This window comes from Mustela putorius, unplaced genomic scaffold (genome assembly GCF_011764305.1).
Source record: "Mustela putorius furo isolate JIRA1106 unplaced genomic scaffold, ASM1176430v1.1 tig00003853_pilon_pilon_pilon, whole genome shotgun sequence".
Classification (NCBI taxonomy): Eukaryota; Metazoa; Chordata; class Mammalia; order Carnivora; family Mustelidae; genus Mustela; species Mustela putorius.
In genome coordinates this window covers 22,800,263-22,812,410 of record NW_025422005.1, presented here as the reverse complement: position 1 = coordinate 22,812,410, position 12,148 = coordinate 22,800,263, and positions in this window count along the sequence as shown.

The window sequence follows — 12,148 nt, the reverse complement described above, 5'->3', positions numbered from 1 at the left end:
GAATATGGTTGGGGACCGCGGGAGTGGGGGTGAAGAGGCCCTACAGTGCCTTGCACCTTGTGTGGAGGGGGGCGGACAGGGAGGGAGGACCCCGCTGCAGGTGCAAGCAGCCCCTGAGGTCAGGCGCAGACAGGAAGAGTGTGGCCTAGACAGAGGGATGCACCAGGTCTGGACAGGGTCGAAAGACTGGGCGTCGATGTGGTTACAATGCCCCGTGGGAGGATGAGTCCCAGTCAATGTGTTCTGGACACTGGCCTGGGAGGGGGGGCGGGTGGTGGAATGCCCTGGTGGGCGAGGCAGGCATGGTCCCTGCCTCAGAGGGCTGAAAAGGGCTCTGACATTGTGCCCCAACAGAAGAAAGTCCCCGGCACCCCTTCCCTAACAGAGACATTGGCGGAAAGAGCCTCTACCTGGCCACAGCCTTGCAGTGCGGCGTGAAGCCAGCGTTGGCCCTCTTTGGGTGGGGGAAGCTCTTCCCAGGGCTCCTTTGGCTCTACACTCTGGGAATCTGGTGTAACAGGAATGATGCCGTTTTTGAATGTACCCGTGTGTTTCTTAACTGCTTTCATGTGACTCTCTTCCTTTTCAGCCAGAGGCGTCCAGGGTTTTAGGAATGGGATTGAGGATCAGGAGCACAAAAGGGGAGAATTGATGTTCGCTTTTGACTGAATAGGATCCTGCCGTCCTTAGCCAGATAATAGTCTTGAAAGCCGGGCTTTGTGGAGAGAGGGGAAGGCTTTGTAAGTCCCCAAAGTCCTCTTTGCATATCAAGAGCCCAGCCTGGCTGTCTGGGAGATCACAGGAGGAGTGTAGGGAGGATGAAGCAGAGGAAGGGGAATCTCCCTGACCGGCAGAGGACGGGGTGGCTCTGCCACCACAGGAGGGGCAAGGCAGGGGCTCTGGGCAGGGAGGAGCCTGGGTGAGGACATGGCCTGGGGCCCAAGGAGACCCTCAGGGGCCCTCCAGCTTCTGGTGTGGATGAGACCACAGATTCGAGAAATCCTAAATAGGGTCCTAGGACATTGGGGCTGATGATCCACTTTGCCACTTAACAGCGTGGGGAAGGAGGTGGGATGTGGGCGTGGGAACAGGACACCGGCAGGAGGGGTATCTGACCTAGGACACAGCTGGGTCCCACATCTGAGTGGGTCACGAGGAAGTCCAGAATTCCAACATACCTCTAGGATCAAGAGGCCAGCAGAGAGGCACATCTTGTGACCAGGCACAATGGAGAGCTCCCTGGGCCACCACAACGAAGGAGGGCTCAGGCCCAGGTCCGCAGACTATTTCCATTACCGGCAGCACCAGTGTGGATCATGGTCAGAGCCAAGAGAAGCAGAAAGAGGTGCTTTGAGTGGGTGCCAGCATCGACCAAGTGGGCAACACATAGACGGAGACGTCAGCTCATTGCTTCCAGGAAGCCTGGTCAGTTTTCCCCACCAACCTCTACTGTGGCCGCCATATTGCCAGAAGAAGTGGGATGGGGGTAAACCTTGAAACATTGAGCATTCACCCCAAGGCAACTGAGTTCACCCCAGAAAGACCATATTCAACTGGAAGGGGACAGACTCATATTTAATTGGTAATGGATTTGCCAACTGAGAGCACCCCCCCACGCTTTCTCTAGCATCAACAGGATGGGTGTATGAACATGAGCTGAGATCCTGAGTGAGAGCTGTAAGAAATTGCATTTACGTTTCCTCGGTGCATCTGAAAAACAGTGTACAATCTTGGGCTGCCGACCCCAAGAGAAGGGGCTGTCCATCTTTCCATTTGTCCTTCCCTCCCTTCCGTTGGGTTTTGCGTTGCCCGTTACGTAGATGGAAGTTGGTGGTGGGGGTAGGGGGCACACAGGTGATACCAGGTCTTAGGAATCGTTGCTACATGTGGTGTCTTGTTTGATAATGTTAAGGAAGATCATCCCTATTTGGGGCGAATGAAGCTCAGAGAGGTTAAGCAAATTGTCCAAGGTCATGGAGCAAACTGGTAACAGAGCTGGGACTTGAACTTGAGTCTTCGGATTCTTAAAGTCATGTGCTTCCCCCTTACACAGGTGCTGTGGAGAGCACCAGAACCATGTGATTGATGAGAGTGATTACAAGGCCATGATCTACTTGGGGACCCTCCTGGCATGTGACAGGAGACATCCATGGTGATTAGCTGGGGGCCGCATGGGAGCTGCCTGCTGGCTTCTAGGCATGTCACGGCGGTGGCTTCCAAGCCATCACTCTTCTTGCAGTGCACGAGGAGGGCCCAGATGTAAAGCCTCAAATACGCCTGGCAAGATGATGTACAAGAAAGAATCATGCATCTTGCTCCAATTAAGATGTTGGAAGAGAAGAGAGTCTAATTGTCCCACAATTACCTTTATTTATCAAACTCAGAATGAAGTGTGATTATGAAGTATCTCAGGAGAGGAGTGTGGAATTGGGGATGGTCCAGGCTCTGCCTGGCATCCCAGCCTCTGCCAGAGGGAAGGTCAACCACGTGAGCACCTGGGCAGAAAGGATGAAGCCATCCTTGCACATGAGCAGGGTGAGTGCTGGTTCCTGTTCTACCGCTGGCTTGCAGGGGACTTTGAGGTGTCACCTCCCCCAGCATCTGGGACAGACCTCCAGCAGATTCTCCATCAATCTTTGTTGAATCATATAAGAAAACTGAGGCTCTTGGGGGTTTAGTAACTTGCCCAAGGACACATAGTAATTCTCAGAAGCACGATTCAGTGTATTTAACTGAGTTGAGGTCAAGTGCTTTGAAGAATGCACAGGACCAAGGATAAAATGAAGTCATCAGTGTATCATTGCATGGTCACACACCCACAATAGAAAGAGGACCACTTGGATGCATTGGAATAAATGTTCAGAGATAAGAGAATCAATGAACTGATTACATGCCAGACATCGTTTTACACATCAGTGGAGCAGATGTCCATGAGACATCATCTCTAATTTCAAGAAACGCTCAGTCTCGTGGGGAGACAGAGCTGGCAAGATAGTGTGACATATGCCGTTAACGCAGAAATTCAGGGTCCTGTGTGTGGTTTGGCCAGGGTGGGGACCAGGAAGGCTTTCCTGGAGTGTTTAACATTTTGGGTGAATCTTCCAGGATGAAGGACAAGGTGAGGTGGGATAGATAAGCCAGGAAGAAAAGCCCGAGCAAAGGCATGGGAGTGAGAAGCTTGGCTTTTCTGGGATGACCTGTCTGTGTCCAGGTGGGCACCGGAAGCTGCAAGATGGGAAGCTTTGACCCTCGTCTGGCCCCACCTCAGCCTGCCAAGCCAGCTATCCACTGTCAGCTCTGAACTTGCAAACTCCTGAGGCTCCTGGCTGCCGCCACACCCTGCCAGCTCCCGCGGCACGAGAGAGGAGGAAGCAATCTGAGCTTGCTCGGTTTCCTGTGGTCCTTCCGTTATGCCTGAGCTGGCTCACGGAGCAATGCCTCAAGACAGCGTTGCACAGTGGGATGGATGGCGGGCCACGGGCTGCTCTTCCGACCTGAGGCTCCTTAGTAGCCCTGCGTTGGCTGCTGCCGGGCCACAGCCCATGCGTGCCCAGCCATGGCCGAGCTGGCAAGAACCCAGGAGGGCTTGGCATTTGTTGAGGAATTACTAGGGGCTCTTCACTGTGCTGAGCGTTTCATACACAATCTCCTCGTTACATCCTTGAGGTGGCGCTGTTAGCCCCATTTTGAAGATGAGAAAGCTGATGCTCAGGTGGGCTGGGAAGCCGGGCCAGCCTTTGGACCTGGATTGTCTGAGTCCGCTGTGCCAGGCTGTCTTCCAAACTCACCTGAACTTCTTAACAGACCAAACATCTCTCTGGCAGGGTAGGGCCCTGCCTCAAAGGGTCAGATGGGCTCAAGCCCTTCCAGTCAGGTGACTAAAGGCAAGTGTTAGCCCTGACAGGTAGGCAGGCCCAGGGTGCATGAAATAGGCAGTGGGCATGAGGGCCTGGAGGAAAGTGTTGGAAAAGTTCAGTTCTCCTTAGCTAATTCTGACCTTGGGTGACTTGGAGTGTGAGTGCCCTCCAGAGGAAGACAATAATACTATTGATGAGACTATATATTTTATTATACATAAATAGCCATCCATTCACCCATCCAACCCTCCATCTCCATGTCCGTCTGTCCATCCATCCATCCATCCATCCATCCACCTATCCATCCATCCGCCCATTTTCCCATCCATTCATCTATCCCCTTCCATCTATCCATCTCATCCTCCCATTCATCCTACCATCCATCCATCCACCCGCCCATTCACCTATTCCATCCATCCATCCATCCATCCATCCATCCATCCATCCCTGTTTCTCTAAGCATTTCCCATTCACCCAACAATTCATCAACCAGTCCGTCTATCTACCTATCCACCCACCTGCCCACCCACTCTCAGTTTTTCCTTCCTTCCATCCATCCATCCATCCATCCATCCATCCATCCATCCACCCTTCCAGCCTCCCCTCCTCAACACACACACTGGTTATTTCAGTGGTTCTGAATTAACTCTGAGAAACAGTGAGAACCCAGGCTCTATCTATATTTTTGCTCGGTGGAACTCAGAATGTCAGGCTTTTGTTCCCCATCTTCCATCCTTATGGCTGCAGGATCTCCGAGCATCTCATCCTCACACATCAGAAGCCAGAAGAGAGAACATCCCCTCTCTGTGTTCTGTTAATGAGGAAAACTTTGCTGAGGGATCCCCAGGAGACTTCCCCTCGTGCCTCCTGGGTTAGAATTGCATCACATAGCTATTCCCAAACAACTCCCTGGCAAGGGGAATGGCACCTCCACGATGACCTTGAACCAAGCAAGATGGGTCGCCAGGGGCTCAGATCTCCTCCTCGGCCGCTAGAGACCTGAAGGAAATTGGGATTCATTTAGTGAGGAAGAAGAAAGTGGAAGAGGGAGGTGGCTGATGAGTAGGCAAATGTGTCAGCCGCTCCATCCGTCTTCCCATTCGCTCATCATCCGCCCAGCGATTCATCCATTCGTGTATCCCCCATTTATCCATCCATGCGTCCATTCATCTATCAAACGTTTATTGATGCCCACTGAGAGCCAGGCCCTCTGCTCCCTGTCTGGTGGGGACTCACAGGAAAAAGATCTCGTTATGGAGAAATATGGAGTTTCCCATAATACCTCTGATAACCGTGTTATTTAGTCACAGTAAGAATAATATGTGGAGATCGTGCTGTGCGTTGCAGTTTGCAAAGATCTCCCAGGACCACTCCTTCATTCCACACACGTTTATGAAGCATCTGCCACATGCCAGGCACAGCCTTTTAGTTTTACAAAGTGCTTTTTCCTCCATTTGTCAGAAAGAGCCCTCCAAAGGCAGAGACCAAATGTGTTTTTGGAGGCAGGAAGGAAGCATTCTTCAGGCCTTCCTTAGAGCCAAGGGTGGGGAGTCCCCTGGGGTCGGGGTTGTTGATGGGGGTGGGGGTGGGACAGTGCCTTTCTAGAACCACGCAGACGGAGCAGTTTTTAGGGCTGGCAATAGGTGTTCAGAGCTGGGCGGGAGTGTTTACCGGTCCATGGGTAGGGTGTCTTCTGGGACAGACGTTATGGAATTGGACTTTGCCCAGCACAAAGCGGCCATCTCTGCTAGACCCAAGGGGGCACGTCTTTCCTCTAAGAAGCTGGGCAGGGTCCCCCAGCCCTCAAGGGCCTGGAGGTTAGTAGACATAACTGGGTCTACCCCCCCCTACCGTTCAGCCCCCCGATACACGTGGAGCCTGTTCTTGGTCTGTGCCACATCTCAGGATCGCCAAGTGTCCTTGGTATCCCCCCAGCACTCATCATCTCATGTGCTACCTCCTGTGTCCTCCCTACTCAGACCAGGGGTGGAGGGAAGTATTCCTTTAATAATGACTCTTCCTTTTTTTTTTTTTTTTTTTTAAGATTTATTTATTTGAGAGAGAGTAAGAGTGAGTGAGAGAGCATGAGTGAGAGGGGAGGGGCAGAGGGAGAGGGACAAGCGGACTCCTGCTGAGCTGGGACCCCGATGTAGGGCTTGATCCCAGGACCCTGGGATTATGACCTGAGATGAAGGTAGATGTTTTATTTTATTTATTATTTTTAAAGAGATTTTATTTATTTATTAGACACAGAGAGAGATCACAACTAGGCAGAGAGGCAGGCAGAGAGAGAGGGAGAAGCAGGATCCCTACTGAGCAGAGAGCCCAATGAGGGACTCGATCCCAGGACCCTGAGATCATGACCTGAGCCAAAGGCAGAGGCTTTAAACCACTGAGCCACCCAGGTGACCCTATAACCACTGTTTACACTCATGTGTCAGCTACAAAATGGGTCTCACCTCCCAGATGATTGAATTCAGGGCCTTTCAGGTGGGAAGAAGTACCTCGAATATGGATGTGTTCTTCAGGTCATTAGGATAATGGCAGGCCATAGTAGGACAGTAGGAATATCAGGTTTTCAGAATATTCTTGCCTTTTATGTCCTCTCAAATCCCTTTTTAAAGGGATTTATTTATTTATTTGGGGGGAGGGGCCAAAGGAGAGAAAGAATCCTGAAGCAGCTTCCCTGTTGAGCATGGAGTCTGAAGAGGGGCTCGATCCCAGGACCCCGAGATCATGACCTGAGCCAAAATCAAGAGTTGGACACCTAACCGAATGAGACACCCAGGTGCCCCAGCCTCTCAGACCTTTGAGTGGAAGTGGATACCATAAATCAAGGGACAGGGGTTAGCTACATGCACAGCTGTGTCCTCCACACCGGAGCTGTGATGACTCCAGACCCAGAGTCTTCCTCACTCAGAGTCTCGGGGCAGTCCACACCTAGGGACTCAGAGTCCACAACACTCAAAGGTTACAGTCCTCCATCCTTGAGGGCTTACCTGGCAGGATGATGAAACCAGCTCGTATCAGTGATTGTGGGAGATGATTGTAGGTTCTCCTTCCAAACCTGCTTTCAGTGAGGTCATACGGGTAACGCCACTCAGGCAGCTCCCGACTGAGTACAAAGCCCCCAGATTTAGGGGTGGAGAATTCTCCACAGCCAAAGGCAGTGGGTTTTCAAGATCTTGTGAAGAAAAGATTTTCTAGATTTTTAGATGCTGTGTTTTCTGGAGCCCTGGGTGGTCCATTTCATAGTCACGAAGGGGGTGTCTCCTACAGATTTGGATGGAGTGTTTTCCAGAGCTAGGAGTACTCTGATGGCTAGGGGCAGGGCAAAGGTTTTCCAGAGTGTGTGGTGAGGTATTTCCTTGTGCTTGAGAAGGAGTGTTTTGGAGGTGCCTGGGGAATTCAGTCAGTATTGATTTTGGTTCAGATCACGATCTCGGGATCTTGAGAACAAGTCCTGCGTCAGGCTCTGTGCTCAGCAGGAAGTCTGCTTGAGATTCTCTCCCTCTGTCTCTCACCCTGCCCCTGCTTGTGTGTGCATGTGCGCACTCTCTCTCTCAAATAAATAAATATATAAATAAATATATATATATATATATTTCTTTTTTTTTAAAAAGAAGGAATGTTTTCCAGATCTAAGGATAGAGGGTTTCCCAGAGCCATGGACAGTTTTCCCACTCCTAGGTCCAGAATTTTCCAGAGCTGAGGATAGAGAATTTATTCCCCCCAATTCGTGGTCACAGAGTTTTCGAGGCAGGCAAGGAAAGACTTCAAGAGAGAAGACCCTCTCTCAGTTCAGAGTAGAGAACAGCATCTCCCCCAGAAGCAAAGGATGCTGGTGCCTGGGCTGGACCGATATTTCAGGATGTCCACAATCAACATGGAGACCCCGTCAAGCTGCCCTGTCCCTGGTTGCAGCTCCCAGACAGAGGGGAGCAAAATCCGTCAGCATTTCAGCCACATAAATCAACTCGAAAATGATTCCTGCTTCCCAGAGGATCCTGTTCTAGGTCCTCAAGGTCAGAGTGAAAGTCCATCGAGTTGTTTTATACAGTGGAGAAAAAATTCTCAAAGCAAGTTCTCTAGATTAATCCAGCCGATGTAAAGGACCTCAGAGCCCCTTTGGCCAACTGGAGGGCTGACCTCTTCTCTTCCCATCACGTCTGCTGGTTTTTGGTAACTTGCCCGTATGCCCTAAATAAATAGAGTGAACAGACTTGGATTAAGGTCTTGGCTTGGTCAGAACCAGGTTAGCGAGTCACTTATTCAGGCTGTGCCTGAGTTGACTCACTGGGGCAATGGCAACATTACAGCATTTACATTACAGCCAACATTACAGCCGTGTGTGGCGGTCCCCTCGCTGTACTGGGGAGGGAGCAGCCTTCCAGTAACTGTCAGTTACAACGCAGGCCACGAGGAGATGCCAGTACTGGCCTGTCCAGGGGCCAACACTCCTTCGCAGGGTGCCCTGGGAGACCCCCTTCCTCCTCTGACTGTTGTTTCCACACTATAAAAATCAAGGATGAAGAGAGATGATGGCAGCTAATAACCGCACCGGCTCCGATGCACGTAACACTCTAGGAGCCCAACCCTGACCTCAGAAAGCTGCCTCAAAGCCCGTCCTTTGGGCAGGGAGACTGGAATCATCTCTCAGTGTTGTGACGACATCTGTCAACATCTTGTTGGAGGGTTAGGTGAGCTTTAATGGTGCCAACATAGTGACTTGGTCAAGGACCACAGAGTGGGGGATACCCTGTGGCTAATCAGCCCTCCTGCCCTGAGATTTCTCAGGTACCGGATGTGCCAAGATGAACAGCAAATGGGAAATTAAAATGTTGTAGTGATGAGAGCGCAGGGCAACCTGCTTTCTGTCCCCAAGAAGGGCTCTCTGCCCAGAAGGGAAGAACAGCATTTCTTATCACGTGAATGAACTCTGTTCCTGATAGGTTGCAAAGCAAGGCTTGATGGTTTTCCTGATCCCTCTGGACTCCCAACCAATGAACACAGATATCTCCGAAACCCTGCTAGACATGTATACCACAACCTTTCACGGATTTCTGTCTCAAAGAAAGCACTTTAAATTGAAATCAATTTAAGAAAACTATTATTTTTAGTATTTTTAGATCACACAGTTATTTAACCCTGTATGAACGACCGGTGGCTAGGTTTGCGTACAATGGTTCCTACAGGGGAGCACGTGTGCAGTGCAGTGTGAATGGACAGGTTTAGTAGACGGATAGCTGAAACATGGAGTCCATCTGAATTGGATCTGGGCTGGGAGTGCCCCCAGGTGTCTGGCAGAGGCAAGGAAAATGTGTGGAAAATAATCAAGCAAAATCCCTAATCCCTGTGGGAGAACAATTTACCTGCCACACCTGTTCCTTCTCCTACCTGTTCCTGTGTGCTGTGTGAATTTTTCCAGCAGTGAAGAACACATGCATATTAATTACCACGTTGTTTTACTTATTTTAATTAATTAATCAACTTAAAAGCAAACCATTCAGATGTGAGAATTCAGCTAATAAGGGATACAATTACAATTACTTAATTTCAATCAATATTTATTTTTATTTATTTATTTATTTATTTTTAAGGAATTCATTTATTTATTTGACAGACAGAGACCACAAGTAGGCAAAGAGGCAGGCAGAGAGTGAGAGGAGGAAGCAGGCTCACCGTTGAGCAGGAAGCCTGATGTGGGGCTCGATCCCAGGACCCCGGGATCATGACCTGAGCCGAAGGCAGAGGCTCTAACCCACTGAGCCACCCAGGCGCCCCAATATTTAATTTATTAAAGCTATAGATCTCGGAACTTAGCTTTAGCTTTTACTTCCAACTTATAGGTCTTGATATTTTATTTATGAACTTAGTAATTTTTATATAAGAGCCACATCACATTTACTTGTTTATTGATTCATATTCAATTAACTCATAAATTTGATAGATTAAATTCCCATAAACTTTCAGCACCATTTACACATTTAATTAAGCAAATTCCTTTAGATATTTCAGACTACAATTACAAATTCAATTTATCTGATTCAAACACTTCAAACACCTGACAAGGGAGATTTACAAATATGATGAACAAATTATTCCTAAGCACTTAAATAACTTCTCTAAATCAAATAAGACATTAAATTAGTTGCTTGGATTTTGTTTCGCACATAAAAAAACAAGAAGAACATACATAAAACAAAACAATGATTTTGAAATTTCTTACTACAAATGTAAACACAACTTATATGAGATTTTCAATATTTTGATTTATTTCTTTATTGTCTTGCTATGTGAAAAGAAACATGTGTCAGTCGACCTATAATTCCCTCCTATCCCGCCCCATCAAGGTGAACTACCTAACTATCTCGCATTAAAACTCAGGTTACTGGGACTCCTGGGTGGCTCAGTTGGTTGAGCGGCTGCCTTGGGCTCAGGTCATGATCCCAGCGTCCTGGGATTGAGTCCTGCATCGGGCTCCTTGCTCCTCAGGGAGCCTGCTTCTCCCCCTGCCATTCTGTCTGCCTGTGCTCACTCTCTTTCTCTGACAAATAAATAAATAAAATCTTAAACAACAACAACAAAAACCAAAAAAAACCCTCAGGTTACTTAGGAGAAGACTCCATCCCATGACATGGGTAGGTGACTTTGGTTGACTCCTGAAGACTGGGCCATGAGACACCAAAGACAAGACCAAGGGAAGCCCAGTCTTGAGGGGATTTGCCAGACATCTGATGGGTTGGCCTCCATCTCCAGGTAGGGTTCTGTCACCCAGGTCATCAGCACTGTCTAAACTTTTGCCTTTTGTGGGCATCTGGCGGGCTCAGTCTGTGGACCATGTGACTCTTGACCTCAGGGCTGTGAGTTTGAGCCCATGTTGGGTGTAGAGATTGCTTATAAATAAAATGTTTAACTCTTGCCTTTTGGCTGAAACTTTTTGTTCTTTAAGATTTTCTTTATTTTTATTTTAGAGAAGGAGTGAGAGAGAGCATGAGAAGGGAGGAGTAGAGGGAGAGGGAAATCATCTCCAGCAGACACAGAGCCTGACACAGGGCTCGACCCCAGGACCCAGAGATCATGACCTGAGGTGAAACCAAGTGTTGGTTCCTCAACCAACTGAGCCACCCCGGCGCCTCTGGCTGGAACTTAACCAATAGTGTATGTCTCAATTTCTTGCCTTTTAGATTTTTTTCCTGGAAATGACCAGTCTCTTGAATCAATGAGGGGAATTCTTCTTCATTCCCCTTAAGTGACCTTATTGTGTAATTTCTTATGTTAAAGCCTAGCATGCTCAAGTCTCTTGCCCATTTGTTCTACAAGTTTGTCTTTTTCTTCTTCATTTGTACGAGTTCTTTAGATAGCCTGGATGTGAGTTCTTTGTCAAATGTGTCTGTTGTGAATACATCTTCTGCCACTCAGTTGAGATCGAGAAACTGGGTCTCTCCACTGAACCTCTGTGCTTGATTGCATGCTCAAGATCTCTTAAAGGTCCGATGGATGTGTCAAACTTTATAAGGCAAACATGGATTTCTTATTTCTGGGCTCTCTAACTTCTCACTTTACCTTCTCTCCTGAAACTATCTCCAAATCAGATGTTGGCACCATTTTTCGTCCAGTTGCCTGGCCCCATTCTTTTGAACTCTTTTTTACATTGTGGAAGAAAAATTATAAACAGAAAGTCTATACAAACTCAACGCATGATTTAACAAATAAAGTAAACAATTGTGTGACTACCACACAAGCCAAGAAAGAACACTGCCAACATTCAAGTTTCTTGTAGATCTCTAAAAAAATATATAGCATAATATATATTATAAAATATATAGAAAATTAAATATAATGTATAATATAATAATTGATATCTAAATATCTATTTATGAAAATATATTTTCAAAAATTTTGCCTCTACTTGAACCTTTTCTTGATGGATTCGCAATGAATGCTTTGTTTGGTGTCTTTGTGTTTCCTTTCAATGTTATGTTTACAACACGCTGTTGTTGCCTGTCACTGTAGCACAAGCATTTTCATGGTTGTGTAGTTTTCTGTGATAATCTACATGCCATAGTCTATCCTTTATGGATATCCGGGTTGCTTCCAGTTTTTAGCTGCTATGAACAATACTTCAAGAAGTACTCTTGTGAGGGACGCCTGGGTGGCTCAGTTGGTTGGGCTGCTGCCTTTGGCTCTGGTCAGTATCCCAGGGTCCTGGGATCGAGTCCCATTTTGGGCTCTCTGCTCAGTGGGGAGCCTGCTTCTTTCTCTGCCTCTGTCTACCTCTCTGCTTGCTT